Below are 9,225 nucleotides of genomic sequence, written 5' to 3' on the forward strand. Positions count from 1 at the left end.
CTAGTCTCACCCTCTCCCCCCTCTTAATCGGACTTGAAATCCATGGGGTTTGCCCTAAAACTAGGATCTCATAACCCGGGTGTTGAGATCCTCCGCCTGTAAGGAGGTTGGATCAAGTCTTCAGCCCCATGCATCGATCCACTAAACCTCGATTCTCCTAGCAGATCCGAGGTAGTGAAACCCACCTTAGGTTTTGAGATCCCCAACCACCCAAAATCTGAAGCTGTCATACAATGGAACGCCATTAAACTTGTAATAGTTAACAAGGAGAAGGAGAAACAATTTGCATGCCCTTCCAGCCTTCCTGTTACTCTGCATGGTCCATTCTTTCTTTCATAAACAAAAGGAAATCCAACTACCCAAAATCTTAATAATATATCACACAATGGAACGTCAGTGAAACTTGTAAAAACCAGAAAAAACAACTCTCTCTCTCTCTCTCATACAATGGAATGTCATCTCTCTCTCTCTCTCATACAATGGAATGCCATCTAAACTTGTAATAGGCAGAAAAACAAGCATCTCTCTCTCTCTCTCTCTCTCTCTCTCTCTCTCTCAGCATACAAGTGCCATCAAACCGAACATAAATCAATCACCAGAAGCGAATACTTGAAAGAAACAAAGGGACTATCATTGAATCTAAATGTACACACACAGCCAATCACCCACCAAAGCAAAACATACGCGCGCGCGCGCGCACACACAGAAAGAAAGAAGAGAAATACCACTCCACAAAACTCAGCAAAAAGACCTCAGAGAGAAAAGAAGGTTGCAAAAAGAAATCAGTATGGCGGTGGACGTGGTGGAGGAGCCCAACCATAGAGATCTTGGGGTATCTGCCCATTTGGTAGCAAATTAGGAGGCAGATTGTAAATGGGCAACGATGAAGCTTCGGGCAGGCTGTGCTGTTGCTCCCCACCACCACCACTATTACTTTGCGAAGTATTGACACCGCCAGAGGAGGACTGCTGCTGCTGCATCGTCAAGTTCTGGGCGTCGTCGTCGAGGGGCAACCTCTCGTACGTCGCGTTGGCGAAGCTGGCGGCGAAGACCATGACGGGGCCGGAGGCCACCAGCGCGCCGATGACGCTGCCGCCTACGACCTGCCCCTGCCCGCCGGCGAGGAAGACGGTGAGGCCCGTGGCTCCTGGCTGGGACAGCGTGGGAAGAAAAGCGCCGGAGAGGGAGAGGATCTCGAAGCGGCCGCGGAGGTTGACGACGGCTCCGGGCGCCGCCGGCTGCCGGAGCGCGACGTTGACAACGACGCCGCTGCCGCTGAGCACGCACACGCCGCGCTGACTCCGCCGGGCGAAGCCGGCGACGCTCTCGGCGACGTCGCTGCCGCTGCTGATTTCGAGGACGTGGCTCCGCAGCGCGTTGGGGCTCTCGCGCGTGATGACGACCGGCGGCTTCGGCTTGTTCTTCGAGCCCAGCGGGCGGCCCCTCGAGCGGCGCGCGCCGGGCTCCACCGCCTCGGCGCCCGTGGCGTGGTCGTCGTGCTCGTACTCGCCGTCGGGCCGGCCGTCGTGATTCTCCTCGTCGTTGGTGGTGCCGCTGGTGGACGCGGCGTTGCCGTTATCCTGATCGCGCTTCACCGGGCCGCCTAGCCGGCCCAGACCGGCGGCCGGCTCGTCGTCTGAGTTGTGGAGGTGGAGGGTGGAGGAGGCGAGAGCCGGCGAGGTCACCGGATCCGGCCCTCCGAGCCGCACATTCCCTGCCCACCACCGGCTCGCCAGCTCTTCTTCTCTAAAACAACTCTCCAGCAAAATCACTCAACAGAGAGAAGGGGGACGATTGGAGCTCTGATGTGGCGAATCTCTCTCTCTAAAACAAACAAAGAATCAAGAGAGAGAGGACTCGGGGTCGGATGTAGCGAATCTTTCTCTAAAAAACAACACTCTCATAAAAAAAATACAGTTTGAGGAGAGACAAGGGGAGAGGACTGGAGCTCAGATGAAGCTAACCTTTCTCTCCCAAAAACCACGATACCCAACAAAAGACTAGAAAGAGAAAGAGAAGGAAAAGGGGATCCCTCTCGGTTATTGTGAATCAGCTTGAATTGGCATATCGTGTTTAGGCTCTTTTGGTAATTGGGTAGCTCTCTTCTTGTGCCCTAAAAAAGGGAAAAGATATATTATATTTTTTCCTTTGGCTCGGATTGGAGTGCATCCCAGTGAAAGAGGAACAGGAAAACAAAAAGGGTTAATTCGAAGTTAAAGGGAATACTGCTCACTGAGAAAAACGACCAGAAGTATTTGTACTTGTCTTAAAATACAAAACTCAAAAGTATTTGTACTTGGCCAAAAACAACAAAATCCTCAGCAAACTTCGTCAAAAGTATGGCTGAAGATCATGTTCTCACACACAAAATATGACTCCCCAAAGACGAAAGAACAAAGATTATGTATCACGGATAGTGAGAGAGGCCAAATTTTTGTCCATCAGAGAGAGAGAGAGAGGGGCTAAATTTTGTCCCTCCAACCAGTGGCACTAATATTTAACTGAAGAAAAGGAGACTAAAAAATTGCAAAAACAACATAAAGAAACAGGGAACAAGATCATAAAACCATTACACTTTTCTATATCTCTATCACTCTCTAAACTCCTTTAAAGAAAGAGAAAATAATCAAATATAATATTTGTTCAGCAAGGCAAGAGAGAGAGAGGCCCTAGCCTGAAAGGGTGTGGCACACTATTCATAAATTTATTATATTCACCTGTAAACCAAACACTTGAAAAAGGGAAAAAGAGAAGACAAGACAAGATATTGGAAGGGGCAGTACAAAAAGGAGATCTTCTTCGGGAAATCTCTCACTGTTAACTCGGTTTCTCTGAAGAAGCGTATGACAACTAATAATCTCAGCAGCAGCAGCAGCAGCAGGCAATGAGATGAAGGAAAGGCAGACAGTTGAACCATAAAGAAACATATAACAATAAAAGAACTAAACCTTCATGAAGCCACAATCAAGAGAGAGAGAGAGAGAGAGAGAGAGAGAATGGTGGTTTTGTGAAGTAGACTCTGATTTTTCTTTGCTGGTTTTAAGAGGATTCTTAGTCTGAAAACCGGGGGTTTTGTGGGGTAACGTGTGCCTGAGGCAGTGTTGAATTGGGAGCACGTCGTTGTCTCGTCTCCCGACATGATATCTCTCTCACTAACCCCATGAGATTAACTCCTTTAATCAAGCTTAGGAGTTGATTATTTTCATCTTGATGTTAATTTTCAGATTGACACCTAAATTTTTAAACGCACCTAAGTTTTGAATTTTTTTAAAATACATTGCTTGTTTCCGCTATGTTTTCCCTTATAAGCCCGCGACACTGCTATTGATAATGAAAAAACCAAATGAACATTTTAGACCTTGTATTTAAGGATGCAAACAGTTTGGATCCAGAACAGCTAAATACATGGGAATTCAGATCGAAATTGGATCTGAAACAGCTAAACATTGCAAAAATTCCCATCTTGGATCCCACCCATTTGCACCCTTGTATTGTTAATCAAATCTCCAACATGATTTTTATGGTGTTTTTTAATACTTCGGATCTCTAATGTGTTTATTTTTAATTCGAGGGTTTTACAGTGAGATCAGATGAATCTGAAATACAAACTAAAAATGTGATCAGGGGATAGATACTTGTAAATGAAATCCCCGCATCTTGGATTGACATATGAGATTCCAAGTATTCAAACAAACCTTCAAGAATTCATTAATCACTTTTGTTTTTTCTAAAGTTTGATTCATAGTTACCAGCAAGCGAAATATATATGGAAAGCAATGCGTGAGATGGAAGCAAGGAAGTGAATTTTAAAAAGTAACTTGAAGCGTGAAGTGTGATTCACTTTGAAAGCTACTGTGGAGTGTGTGTAAAAAGAAAAAAAAAAAGGAAACATGAAGGTAGGGGTGGAGCCAGAAATTTAAACTAAGGTGGGCACAAATGAATAATAAAAAAACTTGAATAATTGATATTAAATAAAAATATCACGATATTTTCAAATAATGGTTATAACATAGATATACCAATAATATCATGATATTGAAAATTATTATTTGAGGTATATATATATATATATATATATATATATATATATATATATATATATATATATATATATATATATATATATATATAGAGAGAGAGAGAGAGAGAGAGAGAGAGAGAGAGAGAGGGGGGGGGGCACTTTGAATTTGGGTCCGGGTTAGGGTGGGCATTACCACATTGACCCAACATTTCACAGAGTTCACTATGGGGATAGAGGGTGGGCAGGCCCAATTTGGCTCCGGCCCTGCATGAAGGAAACAAGAAAAAAATAAATGAGAAATGAATAGGAAGTGAGGGGAAGCAAAAATTAATAATAACATAAAAAACAAGGAAAAGGAGAGGAAGAAGTAAAATAATAATAATATGAAAAATACTAAAAACAGCAAAGAATTGGAGAAAAAGAGAAATGAAAAAGGATGTGAAAGGGAAGTGATTTGCAAAGCAAGTGAGAAGCACACTTTCACAAAATGATAAGAGAGTTTATTCCATGTTTCTCGCTATAAAAGTGTGCTTTTCTTCGGTAATTATGGTTTGATTTTTTTTTGATTTTTTTTTAATTGAACCAATTTGTTGTAGCTTAGTGACAATAACATTTAATGGTTAATATATTTTAATGATAAAATAAAAACAATAAGATTAATAATTGAGAGAGTGAGATGTCAACTCCATATCCACCTCTCAAACTTATTTTGGCATGTGAGGCCAAGGGTATGTTCTAATTAATGAAAACTAAAAAGCAACAAGCAACATCTTCAAAATAACAGTCAATTTTAAGATTTTTTTTTATGAAAAAAAAAACAAAAATCTTTGATTTTCAATTTCTCAAAAAAAAAATCAAATATTAGGTATATTTTTAAATTATGCTAAAAACTTAGGTGTCATTCGAATCCTAATGATGGGGTCCCTTCAATTTGTCTATTGGTTCTTTTTACTGCACCCCTCTTTATAGAAAATGAGACTAACACGCAACCGTGTAGAATAGAGATATAATTGGTCAACAACCGGGATGTGCTATGTCTGTTTTGACCCTAACAGATTTAGAGAATGACCAGGGTATTCCTGTAAGTTGGAGAAGTGGAGATGAGCTGGGCTGGGCCCTCTTATGCCTCAACGGGGATCAAGTGCAATCACATTGCACACAAAATGTGTGCCGCTGTGCCTGGCCACCCTCGATCTACTGTTGGGCCTCACATACAAGCTGTATCTCAAAGATGGAGCACACATTTTAGCATGCAATGTGATTGCACCTGATCCGCCCTCGTTGGGCCTTGACTCAAGGCTGGGTGATGGCCCTAGTTCAATGGATCACTGTTAGTTAATTCTGGTTTTAATTTTTTTTTTAATTTTACAATAGTCAAACACTCGCGTGCACATGTACACACATACTTAATCAATTTAGATTAAGTGAACCACGAGTAGGCGTTTTGGCGAGGTGACGATCATGATTCACATAAAAATCACTGGATTGTTTCCACGCCGGTTAAGAGGACCGATTTATCTTGATTCAAATAAATATTATATTTGATACTAAAAAGTGTTTGAATTGATTAATTATGATTTATTTCAATTTACAATTAATCACAATTTCCTAGAAATCTAGAAGAGAAGGTGCAATTTTATGAAAATTTATTGCTTATATATATGTCACCAATTTTGAGTTTTTTTAAAATTTGTTAAAGAATTTATAATTTCAATTCTTTTTTTTATTTGAAGCCAAGCTAGGGTTAGGCATACCCCCACCCGTTATTATTTAACGTACCATTGGGTTTTGAACCTGCAACGTTTCACCTAGTGAGTTATGTGTGCGCATCTATCTTCTTGTCAATATAGATTGTCAAGTTTGTGGATATTGTATTGACACTTGTTTTGGTTATGAGTGGCAGTTGATTGACCTCTGGTTCTATGAGTGAGCTGTATCGTTCAATTTTTTATTTGGTCTTTATTGTTTATTGGATGCTTGTATCAATTTTTGTTAGTGATGGTTCAATTGTTATTTACTTGTAATTATTTTAGTTTTTATGAATTAAATCTCATGTTATTGTAAAATTTATTGCTTTCATTTGAATATTGTTTTTAAAATCTTTTTGCTTTTTGACATCAATTTGTCTTTATTATAGTATTTTTGCTTATCTTGCTTTCTCCACTCTTTTCTTTTATTTATTTGAGTGATTTTTTTTTGTTTGATAAGATATTTTTGTTTATTAGTTTTATAATCATGATTATTGTGAGTTATAATTTCAATTGTACCATAACTGAAATGCATACTCATACACTATAGGTGTCCCAGACCAAGCCTTCAGAATGAGGCATGTGTAGTGTGGAGCTCTATTGAGTGAAAAATGCTTCGACTGTAGGAACATAAGGTATGTGTTGGCTTGATCGATGACGTGTAGTGGTAGCATAACATGCGATAGGCAACTGTGTCATCATTAGTGTGATGGTGTGTGACGGCACAGATGTGGAATGTTGTTTAGTTAAGTAGTGCCAGCGAATTAAAGGATGCTGCATTTGAAGATATAATTAAAAACCTCTCGACTTGGATGAGTTTTTCACGCATAGTGCTTGGATGCATGGGGTGCGTGTGGGTTATAGCTAATTTCCTCATGAATCACTTTAGGTGGTTTCAACTGAGTATGGTGATTCGAGGCTAACTGAGTGAATGCCTAGGCATTAGTGAGAAATCTGAGTAGTGTTGTTTGTTATGAGATAACAACTATCAATTGGCCGAAAGGTTGGGCAATCTTGAAATTAATCTGTATCCATCTATTACTGACCTGCAATACCTTCTTGAGTGACGTTATTAGTAGATCACACTACTGCCTTAGAGGTGTGGTGTTGCCGTTTGGATTAGTTGGTTGTTCTGTTGGGTGTGAGCATTACCCTTTCTTTGGAACTTGAACGATGACCCCTTTGATTATTCATTGAGCACGATGGCGATGCACTAAGGAATGATGCTTGGATCCAGTAGCATGAATCAACTATAATACACATGATGAGATGCGCTTGCCAATAAAATGATCCGGCATACAAAAAAGTATCAGTGCACATTCTTTGATCGTTAAGCTAGCCAGATTGAGTTGTCTTGTGTGCCACCAGTTTGCAAAAAAATTTTATACCCGTGGTAATAAGGATGCTAAGAAAAAATATATTTTACATCCTATGGAGGTTATAATTGGAGATGCCATTGTGTTTGGTACAAAAGTTCTTGTATCAATAAAAAATGCCTTAGGTTTGAGTGTAGTTTGAACCATTGATTTACCTAAACGAAAGAATCAAGTAAGTTTATGGCAAAAACCTAAAAATTGATCACTGGTCATAGACCTCAACACAAAATTGAAGAGTAAAGACAGATTGGGTTCAATAATTTTTCATATAGATGTATTGTTTATTTTTTTTTTTGCCGATTAATCATGATTTGTCGATGAACACACTTCTCGATGAATTGCCAAAGAAAAGTTGGGCTTCCATGTATGGATTCAAAGACAATCAAACAATATGTAGCATAAAACTAACGGATCAATGCTTATTTTCTCAAATATCGTCGTTACTTTAAGCTTGACTCAATTCCAACAAAGAGTCCGATTTGAGTGCTTGTCTTACTAAGGACATTTAAGACACTTTCAAAGTTAAGGCTAGCCAGCCTTGTTTTAAAGGAAAAGGTCCCCTAGTGATTTTCCTTTCCTCTAGCAGATGTAGGTTTGAACTTTGGAATTTTGAACAATGGGGGGCGAGTAAACCAACCCCACACACAGCCCTTAAAAACAAATTTATAATCACTAAAATACCCTTTCTCTTTATTGGCAACTCCATTGAGAGTAGTTGGTAGGACTTGAGCTGAGGTCTAGCTCAAGTTTGAGCTGGCTCTTTTTATTAAAAAAAACAATACAATTTAGACTCTAAACTTACTAAATCAATCTCGAACAAACTTATTTACACAATAAGTATATTGTTTTAAAATTATAAGTAATAGAATTTGAACTCTAAACTTATTGCTTGCAAGCCAAATACTTTAATATGACATAACAACAATAACAACAACAACTACGCCTTTATCTCAAAACAATTGGGGTTGGCGATATGAACCAAAAAAGAAAATCATTCTGAGTCTTTCACATGAATCCTTCTCCTCCAATCATTTCTATCCAATGCCATGTCCTCGGTGAGATTCAAAGCATTCATATCCTTTCCTATCACCTCCATCCATGTCTTCCTAGGCCTACCCCGACCTCAATATGACATTATAAAGCAAAATATATTTATTGCTAATTAACTAGAAGCCTACTAGAACTAAACATTTATTATTCATGCTGGGCTTGGCTTGGCGAACCTATTCACAAGTTTGAACATGCTCTTAGAGCCAAACATGAAGCGAATGACGAGCTGCGGAGTATTAATGTAAATATTTTGTAAAAAGTAGGTCATTTTAGTCATTAAAGGCTTATGGGACACGCTTTTGACCGAGCAAATCAGAAGTGGCGGGCACGTTATCACGTTTGAACAGCCAATACTTTTCTTTGGCCTTTCTGGATTCATTGAATCGCGACAAGATGACGAATCTGACTTTTGACTTCAAATGATGACGAGATTACCCCTTCTGAAACTCCACCGTCATTATCTTTCTACGCGCAAATTAAACGGGCCTTGACCATTTGGTCATTCGGCGTCTCACGGCTCCGGAAGAAGCTGGCGAGCTACCGACGTTCTCTTCTGCAGGACTACGGTGTGCCCTAGTGGCGGGCCCCACACCCTGCATCAAACAGGATACTTCTGCGCCCCGCGCGTGGATATGTCAATGGATAGGATCTAATCTGACATCCTGCCGGGATCTGAATCCAATTAGCCAGATTCGGTATTGAGTTTTGCATCGGAGTCTGATCAAATCCGAATATGATATTTACACGATTATATGTAAATATCGGATTTTAAGCTGGTCAGATCCGTATTCGGTTTTGTCTAATCCCAACTCTGAATCCAAATCTAATTAGGTCAGGTTCGCTAATGGATTGTGTCCGACCCGTTTACATCCCTAGAATGGGACGCCTTGGGCGGTACGAAAGAGTGGTGGTCCCCCCTCTATGACTTGTCGTTCTAGACAAACGCGTCACCCACCACCTTCGTTTGGAGAAATTAATTACGCTATTATTGTTACCTAAAAATATTAAGAATATTAATTTAAAAAATTTA

General features: G+C 40.1%; 1 pseudogene; it reads right to left on the reverse strand.

The window, feature by feature from the left end:
• Positions 1–611: 611 nt before the first annotated feature.
• LOC149823254 (AT-hook motif nuclear-localized protein 15 pseudogene) lies at positions 612–2,927 on the reverse strand (annotated as a pseudogene).
• Positions 2,928–9,225: the final 6,298 nt, after the last annotated feature.

The sequence above is a fragment of the Nuphar pumila genome, chromosome 10, assembly GCF_984573655.1.
Source record: "Nuphar pumila chromosome 10, dmNupPumi1.hap1.1, whole genome shotgun sequence".
Taxonomy (NCBI): domain Eukaryota; kingdom Viridiplantae; phylum Streptophyta; class Magnoliopsida; order Nymphaeales; family Nymphaeaceae; genus Nuphar; species Nuphar pumila.